This window comes from Oncorhynchus kisutch, linkage group LG13 (genome assembly GCF_002021735.2).
Source record: "Oncorhynchus kisutch isolate 150728-3 linkage group LG13, Okis_V2, whole genome shotgun sequence".
Lineage (NCBI taxonomy): Eukaryota > Metazoa > Chordata > Actinopteri > Salmoniformes > Salmonidae > Oncorhynchus > Oncorhynchus kisutch.
In genome coordinates this window covers 41,587,498-41,601,555 of record NC_034186.2, presented here as the reverse complement: position 1 = coordinate 41,601,555, position 14,058 = coordinate 41,587,498, and the positions used below count along the sequence as shown (strand labels likewise).

General features: G+C 43.7%; 1 pseudogene; it reads right to left on the bottom strand.

The window, feature by feature from the left end:
- Positions 1–432: 432 nt before the first annotated feature.
- On the bottom strand, positions 433–14,014 carry LOC109902947 (mediator of RNA polymerase II transcription subunit 16-like; annotated as a pseudogene).
- Between the last annotated feature and the right edge of the window lie 44 nt (positions 14,015–14,058).

Genomic DNA, 14,058 nt, shown 5'->3' with positions numbered 1-14,058 from the left:
GTCAATTTCATTCCAGCTATTTCAGGGACTGAGATATGACTTCAAAGAAAATAATTTGTGTTTGAAAAATCTCTAGTCCTTTTTTATTAAACAGAACCTCTTCTGGGAGTGGGAAGTAAAACCCTTCATTTTGATATAAAACCATCTTCAGTTAATTCCACTCATTATTAGTTTCTTCATCTAATCCCTGGTGCACATGACAGGACTAAAACCAGATTAGGTTCTATACACACACACACACACACACACACACGAGATGTCTAGTGCCCCCATGTGGCACAAATTTCCAACTACATCTGACACACAAACCACCAAGGACCAAATCCTAATTATTGTGCAAATCTCCCATTGACATCAATGCACAATGTACATGAAAATATGTGCAAAAGCATCCAAATAGGATTGAAAGTAAAATGTCACACCTCTCACCCGTAAGGTCCTCAAGAAGCTTTATTTTCTTGACACGCGTTTGCATATAAAAAGGGACATGAAAAACGTGGTTCCTATTTACAGGTAGGAAACAATGATGGCACGATCCCAGCCTTTCCAAATGGCCATATGTGCAATACAACTGCATTGATATACTTCATCATATTGGATATGGAATCTGTCCTTCGTGACATCTGCTAGGAAGCAGCAGCGCTGTGCAATCTACTGTCCAAACTCCAAAGGCTGATCTAGAGTCGGGGTTTGCGGTGGCCATGGGCTTGTCAGAGTCAATAGTTGTCCGTTGACTGATCTCAGGACAGTGTGGAGGGAATCCTTCTCCAGAGGCCTCCGCACAGGCAGTTCTTGTTCCAGCGTTGCTCCCACTGCTTCATTGCGTTGGTCTTGTTGGGCGAGCGGAGCATGGTCACACAGCCACACCTGAGATGGAGAGAGAGAGGAAGAAAGAGAGAGAGAGAGAGAGTGAATAAACATTGAAAAAGCAGGGTCGGGGAAAAGACAATCTTCAAATTTTTGCTTGCTTTGGACCAACAAAAAGGTTCTTAAAGTGTAACGTTACATGTAGAGGGATATGCTGACGTTATGATATAATGTTAAGGTAGAAATAAGGGAAAGATGCGAGTGCTAGGGAGTGGGTGAAAGAGCAAGTTGGTGTCTGACCGGGTGCAGGCTTTGCTCTCCTCTGTGGGGCAGATTCCCACGTGGAGACAACGTAGGTTATCCATCCTCTGGGCCCCTGGGCTCCTGGAAACACAAATTTTTAGCAAATGGGCTGTTACTTTTTCAACTTTACAGCAGGCTGAGCTTCATCTGACCCCAAATGGTGAGCCAATGACAACCGTGTTTTGAATTTTTGCGTCAACATAGTACAGGGCTACTGCCTTGGTCACTTGAGCACTATCCCCAATTGAAACCCCCCAAAAATCTACCAGGTACCCTAAAAAAAAAACTTTTCTAAATGCCAGCTAGCCTGCTCCTGTGGGTCTCACCTAGAGAAGATCTCCACCTGGGCGGTGGAGTTGAGACCCGGAAGGCTGTAGGGCTTGTTAAACTGCATCCGCAGAGGTTGCTTGCCCTGCAGCTTGCAGATGATGCCGTCATTGACGGGCAGCCAGTCCATGCTGGGCACCAGCAGCTGGCTGGGCAGCAGGCAGCACTCGTCTATCAGCGGCTCATCAGGCTCCTGGGGGTGGCCCTCGTCCCGAGCTGGAGACATACATGGGTGAAGGCCAGGCCCACATACAGTGAGGTCCAAAAGTATTTGGACAGCAACACGTTTCGTTTTGGCTCTGTACTCCAGCACTTTGGATTTGAAATGACACAATGACTATGAGGTTAACGTGCAGAAGGTTAGCTTTCATTTGAGGGCATTGTTATCTATATCGTATGAACCATTTTAGAAATCACAGCACCTTTTGAACATAGTCCCCCCATTTTAGGGAACCACAAGTATTGGGTCTAATTTACTTACAGTATGTGTATTAAAGTAGTGAGTAGTATTTGGTCCCATATTCCTAGCACGCAATGACTACATCAAGCTTGTGACGAGTGAGTGAGAAATGATGATGAGTGAGAAAGTTAGAGGCACAAAGATCATATGCTAACATCTCACCATTAACAATAACAGGGGAGGTTAGCATTTCTTTGGGAGGTAGGTATGATATTTATAACTTTCTCACTCATCATTATTCACAATTCATTCATGATTATCTGTAATCCACATTCATGTAGTTTAGAAACCGATTTTTATTCATATATATATATATATATATATATATATATATATATATATATATATATATATATATATATATATATATATATACACACACACACACACACACACACACACACACACAATAAAAGTTCCAAGAAAATGACATTATTTACCCATCTATTGGGCATAAAATAAATCAGAAACAAAAAAAAAACTGCAAATGCATCCAACAAATTTGTGGTCACAAGCTTGATGTAGTCATTGCGTGCTATTTTTGACAACTTAAATACACATGTGAATTTGTCCAAATACTTTTGGATATTGGGCAGGACTCTCCAACCCAGTTCCTGGAGGACTACAAGGGCTGGGCGATACGGCCTAAAAATCACAACTAGATTTTTTAATATATATTTTTTTAAATGTTCTCTTAATAAGCTAGTTGTCCAATTAGAAATAAAATACACTGCATGTTAAACAGTCAGCAATAATCAAATTAATTCAGGTCTTGTGAAATGACACCTAAATATAAACCTTCGACAACCACTAATAATGACATTATTTGATCATTTTTTACCATAATCACTGATCTGGTTTTCATGTCTGTCCCTTTTGTTTACAAATGTAACCACAATCATGCATAATGCACATTCACTATTAATGACCAACTTCTTGAAGCAGGCATTATAGAAAATGAACACAGACCTCATAAACAACCTCTCAAGCACAAGCCCACATGCTACTGAGTAAGGTAATCTTTATATTTAAAGTCTAGCCAACTTGGATCTATTTGCTAGCTAACAAGGCAGAACAGTTGAATTGTTATGAACACACCCTTCTGTCCGTCGCCAACAGTTTGAACAGCATGTTGGCCTGTCCACTTTGTTCAGATGTTGAAATCAAGTGGCCTACCTTATTTCTCGGAATAAGAACGAGTTGCCAATTCCTTATATAATTGTATTTTATGCTCATTGCACTTTTATAAAAAGCAGACTAGATGGCTAGTATTCCAAGTCTGTGGCTAAAATCCTACTAGTACTATGTGGTACCGCAATGCTGTGCACAACAGAAACTTGAACATTCATTTTCCAGAATCCATGTTCATTGTAGCCCTTGATCATGGACGAAGGAGTCTTCTGTAGGGAGGAGTTTTGTTAAGAGCCCAGACGCTCAATCTGAACATTAACGCGTCGCTTGCGGTACGGTTTTGGACCATAAGGACCTTTCATATCAGCAATTATTATTATTATTATTTTAAAGAAAATACAACTAAAGGTTAAATTGATACACACCTTGATAGGGTTAGGGTTCCCACACGGCCATATCTCCATGTTATAGCGCTTGCTTATGGAAGACAAGAGGCGAGCACCTGGGCTAATTAGCCACCTAGCTGCCCCAAACACCCGTGTGCAAGCATAACTCAGGAAGCCCAGTTTTGTCGGTTGCAGGCACCCATGTCTGTATGGATCTGTGCAAAACTGCTACAGTAAGTGTATCTTTTTGTATTTGAAGGATTCTTTCTGGCTGATGAAAGAGAAGGGCCATATGTTTTTGAAAGTCGCGTGGCGGGAAAAAACCCTTGAATGACTAGGTTTTCTAAAACTTTGGACCGGTAGTGTACACCCATGCATCCACATAGTCAGCTACACATGTTCGCCCCATCCTTACAGCTGAGCCAGAGCTTGGTGAGCAGGCGGAAGAGGAGCGACATGCTGTCCTGGTTGTCCGAGGCGGCCGTGTAGATGGGCACACACTCTATACTGGCACCAACTCTACATTCGATAGAACGCTACGTTCTTTCGATGCAACATCACATCATTAATATCAAATGTGGTAAGCATGGGGTTCTGAAGCATTGCACAATTTTTCAGCACGTTGTGAAAAGGCCAACAACAGATAGCTCGATTTAATGGAAATGTAGGAGTAAATACACACACAAATGGTGGTGCACTGGAGACCCACCTGATTGGGTAGGTTAGCCATCAGGTAGAGCACAAAGTCTCCCACCCATTGGATGAGCTGCTGCAGAGACTGGAGTGGGGGGCCGCCCAGCACAAACTCCTCTCATCACCTTATCGATATCTACGGAGAGGGGGAAGGTCAATCTCAAGCAAAATCACTGACGTCTTGAAATAAAACGTCCCATAATTGTAGGTGCTAACTAGCAGATAGGAGGGCCAGCCTTATGCCTACGGAATCGGTCTGGTCAACAATAACAACAGGTCACTATGTACAACTCAAGCTCGGTTACAAACTGAAAAAAGTTCCAGCCTCACATTAAAGCTGCATTATGTAACTTTTTGGGCGACCAGACCAAATTAACATAGAAATGACGAGGTAGATATGTTCTATGTGTGCTATTTCTATGCTTCCCATTCTTACGTTTTTGTACACCAGCTTCAAACAGCTGAAACTACAATATTTTTGGTATTGAAAATATATTTTGTTGCAGTTTAGATGGTACAATGATTCTCTACACATTGGTTGAAATTAAGGGAAATATTTTAATTTTAGCAACCAGGAAATTCCTGCATATTGCACCTTTAAGTGAAATTGGTGTCCGAAGTAGGATCCGTCTATTCATTGGTTATACAGGTATAATGGTAGTGATGCTAGTCCTCCCACCAGTGTCAGTATTTTTGGCGCATATCTCTGCCAGCCTATCCCCGGGGCTCTTGTCTGGCGTGTTGAGGATGTGGGGCCTCAGCAGGGACTTGAGGGTGGCGCTAATGGCGATAAGGAGGAGCTTGGCGTGGAAGTCGCAGGCTCGCGCTGCCGTAGCCGCCGACAGCTTACAGAGAGAGGCCTTCACTGCGACGATGCGTGTTGAGAGCACCTACCACACACACACACAGTATATTATAAAAACAAACAAACAATTCCATCCCTTCATTGTCACACATTTCACTTTGTCAAACATAATGGCCTGCAGTGGGGATCCCTGGGTTTTGTTTTGAAATGTCAACTAACACCCAAATTTGTCCGATAAGAACATACACTACATGACCAAAAGCATGTGGACAGTATGTGCTCGTCAAACATTTAATTCCAAACTCATTGGCATTAATATGGAATTGGTCCCCCCTTTGCTGCTATAACAGCCTCCACTGTTCTGGGAAGGCTTTCCACTAGATGTTGGAATATTGCTGCGGGGAGTTGCTTCCGTTCAGCCACAAAGGCATTAGTGAGATCAGGCACTGATGATTGGCGATTAGGCCTGTCTCAGGGTAGAGGTCTGGGCTCTGTGCAGGCCAGTCAAGTTCTTCCACACTGATCTCGAAAAACCATTTCTGTATGGCCCTCACTTTGTGCATGGGGGTATTGTCATGCTGAAACAGGAAAGGGCCTTCCCCAAACTGTTGCAACAAAGTTGGAAGCACAGAAATAATGTCATTGTATGCCGTAGCGTTAAGATTTCCCCTGAACCATGAAAAACAGCCCCAGATCATTATTCCTTCTCCAACAAATTTGACAGGTGGTACTATGCATTCGGGCAGGTAGCGTTCTCCTGGCATCCGCCAAACCCAGATTTGTCCGTCAGACTGCCAGATGGTGAAGCGTGATTCATAACTCCAGAGAACGCGTTTACACTGCTCCAGAATCCAATGGTGGTGAGCTTTACACCACTCCAGCCAACGCTTGGCATTGCGCATGGTGTTCTTAGACTTGTGTGTGGCTGCTCGGCCATGGAAACCCATTTCATGAAGCTCCCGATGAACAGTTCTCGTGCTGAAGTTGCTTCCAGAGGCTGTTTGGAACTCGGTAGTGAGTGTTGCAACTGAGGACAGGGTATTTTTACTCGCCATGATTTACATCACTCAGCGGTCCCGTTCTGTGAGCTTGTGTGGCCTACCACTTCGCGGCTGAGCTGCTGTTGCTCCTAGATATTTCCACTTCACAACAGCAGTTAAAGTTGACCGGGGCAGCTCTAGCAGGGCAGAAATTTGACGAACTGACTTGTTGTTACGGTGGCATCCTATGACAGTGCCACGTGGAAAGTCACTGAGCTCTTCAGTAAGCCCATTCTACTGCCAATGTTAGTCTCTGGAGATTGCATGGCTGTGTGCTCGATTTTATACACCTGTCAGCAACGGGTGTGGCTGAAATCGCCGAATCCACTAATTTGAAAGGTTGTCCACATACTCTTGTATATATAGTGTATATTTCAATTTCCCGTTGCATAACAATTCACTACGGTGTGCCCTACTGAACACGACCCTGGTCCACCTACCTGCTGCAGGGCTTGGTTCTGTCTCATGTACTCTTCATGAAGCTTCTCCACAAGGTTATGGACCATGCCCGGCTGCACGTGGAGCAGCACATCCCACCAAACGTAGCCCGTCACCATGCAGTACTCCAGCAGGAACAGCAGGTGGCGCAGCAGTGTGTTCATGTCCAACATCTGGCCCATGGAGGGAGACACGCAGATCATGTGCAGCTGAGGAGGGGGGAAAAGAGCCAAAGCGGAGATCTAAAATTTGGCTGGAGTTTTTTTTGTTGCTGTTAATATTTGGGGGCTGATTACCAGAATTAAGGACAGGGATATGGATAGCTTATTGTTGCAAGAGAGGATAAAGGTATGAGTTTTTATTTTGCCTTTAGACCACACACTGCTGTAAGCTTTAACACCAACGGCTGGTTCAAGGGACATTGAAGGTAAAAATACAATATTTTGCCTTTTTTCAAAAACGTCAGCCATCTAAGCTATACTATCATCTACCGAGATAAAAGGGCGATACGAGTACTGTGTGGGGACATTTTAAGGTCACTGCATAGTCAACGGATCTGAACGCATTGACGCGTGATTGATGTGCTCCAACTAGCTGACTTGTGCTACCGTCTCTCACCTTGCCGCGGTTGTCCACTCCGGCCAGGGCCAGCGAGGTCCAGGTCCAGAACTGCAGGGCCTTGAATGGAATCGTGGAAGGCTAGAGTCAGGCCTGGGAGGGACCACCATATAGAATCTCATCAAACGTAATTAACTTTATTGATCTCCAAAGGTGGACATTGACACCAGCAGTACACACAAACAGGGGCAACACAGTGAGTGTATAACACTGCACACTTTCTCTGCCTTTATACAGCAATCTGTCTTGACACAACTGTGTTGTGTGGGACACATTCAATGTAGCTCCCACTTCCCGACCATGTTTCTTGAGCATAGAATGACTTCTTCTTTGGTGGGTTTAATAGTACTGCAAATCAACATTCTGGAAAGGTGTATGCTGCCACCTGAAGTAATCAAGAGTAGATATGGAGGGTTCGATGATGGGTTATTGGGCACTTACCGAGGCCTGGGCAGAACTTTGTGTCCGACGCCACCTTTAAGTCAGGGTTGGAGATGGAGATGGGCAGCTTGGGCAGAGCAAGCTCTCATTGGTGGCTGAGAGGATGAGCCATTGATCTGAAAACACAATGGAGGGTTCCTAAAGAGAATTTACTGTCAACTGTTCAGTTCTTTAAAGAAAGTGGACAATTGGAAACAACTTTAAACAATTGAGATACCCCCTATAGCTATACTTATATTTTCCATTAGAGTTCTTCCTGGGTTTTGTTGTTCTCCTCCTTACCTACTGGTGATTGATGCTGGAATATGTTATTAACAGGGAGGCCTTCTTTTCGCAGTGACCAGCACTCGACGATGCTGCCCATCTGACTGGAGGCACACAACAGCACCTAAAGGAGTATTAAAATCATAGTCATATACACACACACACCTCAGTCAACTGGTTATCATTCCCTGCAATTTAACAGGACTTTGTCTCATTCATTAAAAAGTAGGGCTGTGGCGGTATTGGATTTTTGGATGTTGGTTATTGGTCAGCCAAATGACTGCGGTAACCGTAATAACTGTTCGAATAGCAAGTAAAATGATTATACATTAAAAGATACACATTTCCTCCTCCTGACTGCGTGTGCTGCTGCAGGGAGGGGGGGGGGGGGCGTTGTCTAGGCAACCAAAGACTCGTTAGCTACAACACCTGGCTTGTTTCAGCAAGGAGCAACAAAGTTTCATCACGTTGTAGAGTCCAAGTTACTGTAGTGTCCATGTCACTGCAGAAACGGACTCGACCGCGCGAATGACCGGCTGTCCTGTCGTCAGTCAACGTTGTTGTTTTTTTACGGTTATGACTGTTATTTTATTTTCATGACGGTCAATCACACGGTTATACGGTAATTGTGCCAGCCTTAATTAAATGTATGCGCTACACTGTTTGAATACATAAACTCGGGGGGAAAAAGAAACGTCCTCTCAATGTCAACTGCGTTTATTTTCAGCAAACTTAACATGTGTGAATATTCGTATGAACATAACAAGATTCAACAATTGAGACATGAACTGAACAAGTTCCACAGACATGTGACGAACAGAAATGGAAAAATGTGTCCCTGAACAAAGGGGGGGGGGGGGGTAAAAATCTAAAGTTAACAGTCAGTATCTGGAGTGGCCACCAGCTGCATTAACTATTGCAGTGCATCTCCTCCTCATGGACTGCACCAGATTTGCCAGTTCTTGCTGTGAGATGTTACCCCACTCTTCCACCAAGGCACCTGCAAGTTCCCGGACATTTCTGGGAGTAATGGCCCTAACCCTCACCCTCCGATCCAACAGGTCCCAGGCGTGCTCAATGGGATTGAGATCCGGGCTCTTCGCTGGCCATGGCAGAACATTGACATTCCTGTCTTGCAGGAAATCACGCACAGAACGAGCAGTATGGCTGGTGGCATTGTCATGCTGGAGGGTCATGTCATGAAGCCTGCAGGAAGGTTACCACATGAGGGAGGAGGATGTCTTCCCTGTAACGCACAGCATTGAGATTGCCTGCAATGACAACAAGCTCAGTCTGATGATGCGGTGACGGACTCTCCACCTCCAAATCAATCCCGCTCCAGAGTACAGGCCTTGGTGTAACCCTCATTCCTTCGATGATAAACACGAATCCGACCATCACTCCCCCTGGTGAGACAAACCCGTGAAGAGCAGTGAAGAGCACTTTTTGCCAGTCCTGTCTGGTCCAGCCGGTGATGTCTGGTTACGACCTGCCTTACAACAGGCCTACAAGGCCTCAGTCCAGCCTCTCTCAGCCTATTGCGGACAGCCTGAGCACTGATGGAGGTATTGAGCGTTCCTGGTGTAACTCGGGCAGTTGTTGTTGTCATCCTGTACCTGTCCCGAAGGTGTGATGTTCGAATGTACTGATCCTGTGCGGGTGTTGATCTGATCTGAGACCTGATCTGCCACTGTGAGAACGATCAGCTGTCCGTCCTGTCTCCCTGTAGCGCTGTCTTAGGCGTCTCACAGTGCGAAATTGCAATTTATTGCACTGGCCACATCTGCAGTCCTCATGCCTCCTTGCAGCATGCCTAAGGCACGTTCACGCAACTGAGCAGGGACCCTGGGCATCTTTCTTTTGGTGTTTTTCAGAGTCAGCAGAAAGGCCTCTTTAGTGTCCTAAGTTTTCATAACTGTGACCTTAATTGCCTACTGTCTATAAGCTGTTAGTGTCTTAATGACCGTTCCACAGGTGCATGTTCATTAAATGTTTATGGTTCCTTGAACAAGCATGGGAAACAGTGTTTAAACTCTTTACAATGAAGATCTGTGAAGTTATTTGGAATTTTACGAATTATCTTTGAAAGACAGGGTCCTGTAAAAGGGACGTTTCTTTTTTTGCTGAGTTTATGTTGTACTGGTAAGTGAAAAAGCTGGAAAGAACTCCCAATGAAGGACACTTGGAAAGACAATGTGTTCACAGTGTGTGTCTCTCACCTGCTCGGGGTTCTCCCTGGTGAGGAACTTGAGGTGCGTGACGGCCGGGTACTTGTCCCTCCTGACCGGGTCTGTGGTGCAGCGCATAAAGAGTGAGGGCAGCAACTCCGTGTCGATGCGACACTTCTCGTTGACCACGCTCACGCACACCTTGAGTAAGGATCACAATAATGGCATTGCAATAATAGTACCACTTGATACATTACATTGGAGGAAAACTTCATATAATCGTGCAGTAAACCCTCATTACAAGAAAAGAAAATGCATTAGCATTTGTACAGTGTCGCTTGCCAGACTTATCAGAGACACGGTGACTGGCTAGCACTTCTGGTGTTAGCCAGTAATGATGAAAAATTCAATATCATTGCTAGCTAATACCTTGTAGAACTGCACAGGTGAGGAGCTACTACCGTCCGTTGCCGCCACCACGATGTTGCCCCCGCCGGTGAAGGCGATGTCGGCCAGGGCAACTCGGACCCTCAGGCGACACAGGCTCTCGCTGGCGGTCAACAGCTGACCGTTGGGCTTCAGCAAGGACACCGTGACCAGGCCGCTCACCGTCACTGCCAGCCAGCCTTCCATGGGCTTACCCCCTAACAGCGTGAGAGATGGCGAGAACTTGACCCGTGAAAACTTCTCCCCAAAGTTGGTGGGGGAAGGTTGGAGGAGAGGTAGAGAGAGTGGGTAGTAGCACATTTCAAGAAACTAAGTGGAAAATTACAGATATGTCTGTATATGCTTGTTATATGCAGCACTACACAGCCATTTTACAGCACCCCTGCCAAATAGTGACATATAGAGTATTGGCAGATCTCAAGAGCTTACCCTCATGGGAATTAGCCGTTTCACATCCGTTACATATACAAGACTACATTGAAATGTTTCTTACAGAAGAAATATGGAAAGCATATGTATAACCATTGTAGAAATTAAAAAGGGAACAATTAGGAGATTATGGGAAAAGTATTAGACTAAAGGTGAGGACACAACAGTTCACCTGACAAGACTGAATCCAAACATTACACTGTTGATTTTATGTGCATTTTACATTTACTGGACTTTTTGCAGCATTTGTTGATAACGAAATCTGAAAATACTCTGGATACATTCAGTAACATAATAAGAATATTCTTGGAAAATTTGGAATAGGTGCCAAAAAGTAAGGCCCAAAAAATCCCAAGGGTTTGAGTGAAAGGTCTAACTGGTATTTCCAAGTGGCCACACACTTTTCCAAAGTGTGCACAGTTCCTAAGTAATTTTAATGCACTTTTATGACTCAAAGAAGTGTCTTCAACTATAAGGTGCATTTTGGGGAACTAGAGCAAGCACACTTTAAGTTGTTTTGATGTGAACCCAGCCCTGCATTCCCGCCTTTACACAATTACTGTTGCTCCTTACGCAATCCAAAAACGGTCCATTATAAATCGCAATCTGGGTCAGGTGGGCATAATTTGAAAGTTTGCTCTGTTGTCAACATGACAAGCTAAATGATAAAATATGATTTTACAGTGTTAGGTTTCATACGGCAATTCAGAGAAGCAGATGGTAATTTTGGTGCGCGTAGAATTGAGTCATGAGTTCATTCTGATGTGTGGTCCGCGGCAAATTTTATTCAAACTACAACAAACATAGGCTCATTCTGTTCAGGACAATGTAGGGTGAAACGCCATGTCATTTTGTAACTGTACATCAAACATACGTGTTCCTAAACGTTGACACGGTGTATTACATAGGTTTTTATGATATGGAAATGTGAAGTGGACATTTGGACTCACGGGTGTTTGGCCTGCTTGTAATGATGTTTATTATAATCCTCAACGTATCATCTTTCAAAATACATAGAGTTCTCGTAATTTACAGCTTCCCTCACTCAGACAACAAAACATTTGCAAAAGTTGCCCAATTAGTACGAGGAATGTGGGCAACTTCTTGCCAAGCGCAGTGCTCATGTTCAGAATGGCTGTCAGTCAAAACCCATACAGAGCCGTGAAGCAGACACCCTGTGCTCTGACATCATGTATAGCATTTTACTGTACAGCCACTGCATTCCAATTTAGCCGCTTATCAGTGTCCAAATCTGCCATTTTCAACCATATACAGGTACGAGTTTAAAGTTGTATTTATTATTAAACCTTTATTTAACTAGGCAAGTCAGTTAAGAACAAATTCTTATTTACAATGACAGCCTAGGAACAGTGGGTTAACTGCCTTGTTCAGGGGCAGACCGACAGATTTTTACCTTGTCAGCTCGGGGATTCGATCTAGCAACCTTTCAGTTACTGGCCCAACGCTCTTAAACTTGTCTATAAAATATTGACAAAGTAATAAATCATAAGGTCCACACAGACAGTTGAGAAGAGCTGGTCGACACTGTGAATATGAGAATAAGCTGGTCCATTACCATCTCCACATGCAGAGCCAGCTTGACTCCATTATGCAGCCAGGACAGAGCTACGATAGGGTCTCCGTCCACTGCACTCCCTAGTGAAGTCTCCCAGCTGTTCACCAGGTGATCTGTCATCGCCCAGCACTTGATCTGCCCGTCTCCATCAGCAGACAGCAACCTGGAACCTGGAACACACAAAGACACATGAACGGATGCAATCGTGCGTGTGTGCGGGCACACACACACACACGCAACCTTTAAACTCAATACACCAGGGACACTTCCTGGCATTCCACATGAGTCTATCTGGACTGATAGGGCAGTTGCACCTTTAAAGGAATAATCCACTCAAACTACTCTTCAATAACTCTTCATAATCATGACGATGTGGCAAGTTACAATTTGCTTTTTGAAAGACCTATATCTTGAAAAATTGATTGCTGAATCCAAACACACAAAAATATATATATATATATATATAGTTTGAGTGGATTATTATTTTTCTTTTAAGGGTGGATTTGGTGTTACTACTATGTTGACCCACCTGATTGGTCCCACTCCAGACAGGTTATGACCTCGGCATGTCCAGAGTAAATGGAGTACACATCCCACGGGTGCTCTGTGTCAATGATGTGGACCATATGACTGACTTCTGAAATAAAGCAAATTGCTGCAGTGCATGTTCTGCTAATCAAGTCACTGCATTGAATTACATATGTAAAATGATATCCGTTTATAGGATCAAAACTGATACGGCAATGGGATTTGCTTGATTTGCTTTGCACAACATCAAAACTGTCAGAAGATCAGTACCAAAAGCACAGCTGTGTACCTTTCTCATCTTCTTCATTTTTTAGGTCTGTGGTAAAGGCAACTAGGTTCCTGCAGGACCAGGCACACGCCAGTGGGATGGATGGACAGTGGTTACTCTTGGGTCTCTTCTCCCACTCACAAAAATAGGCCACCTCCATCATTCAACCATACACTTGTCCACTGATTGAGCATGCGTTTTCAGTCCTTGTCCAATCAGAGAAATTGATATTTAATCAGTCCCTTTGCGTGGCTTCAGTGGACTACACTTTGCAGGTATAACACACGCAAGAGACATAATTCTAGCTAGCTGCATGTCACATTTGCTTGTATCACCTTCTTTGCAATCGTATTCTTCTAACTTCGTCACTTATTAGTTCGTTAGGTTACTTAGTTAGCTAACCGTCATATGCTCATGTAGGTTGCTCTGGATAAGAGCGTCTGCTAAATAACTCAAATGTAAATATATATGTTGTAATAAAGCTTACTAGCTAATATGCATTAGCTGCTTGCATAAACTAGCTGGTTTATATAAATAATTATCCTGATTAGCAAGCTAGCATTAGCTAGATGGCATATAACAATGGTAAAATTTGAAGAACCTGACAATGAAGCAACTACATTAGACGAACTTCTAATAAAAGCTAAATGTACATCTCTTATTCATAGAACTAGTAGGTGAAATTTAAAATGTATTTCCTTACCATCTATCTACCACTGTGCAATAAATCAGGGGTGTATTAACTAGTCAGATCCTGTTGCAAAACATTTTACAACGGAAACTATTTACTCCCAAAAGTAAAACGTTTTGCAACGAGAGTTCCTATTTGACAAATTGTCCAAAAAGTCCCTCCCCGGTTGTCTTATTCCGTTGCAAAACGGTTTGTAAATCTGATGTTAATTTGACAAAACTTTTTACAACGGAATATG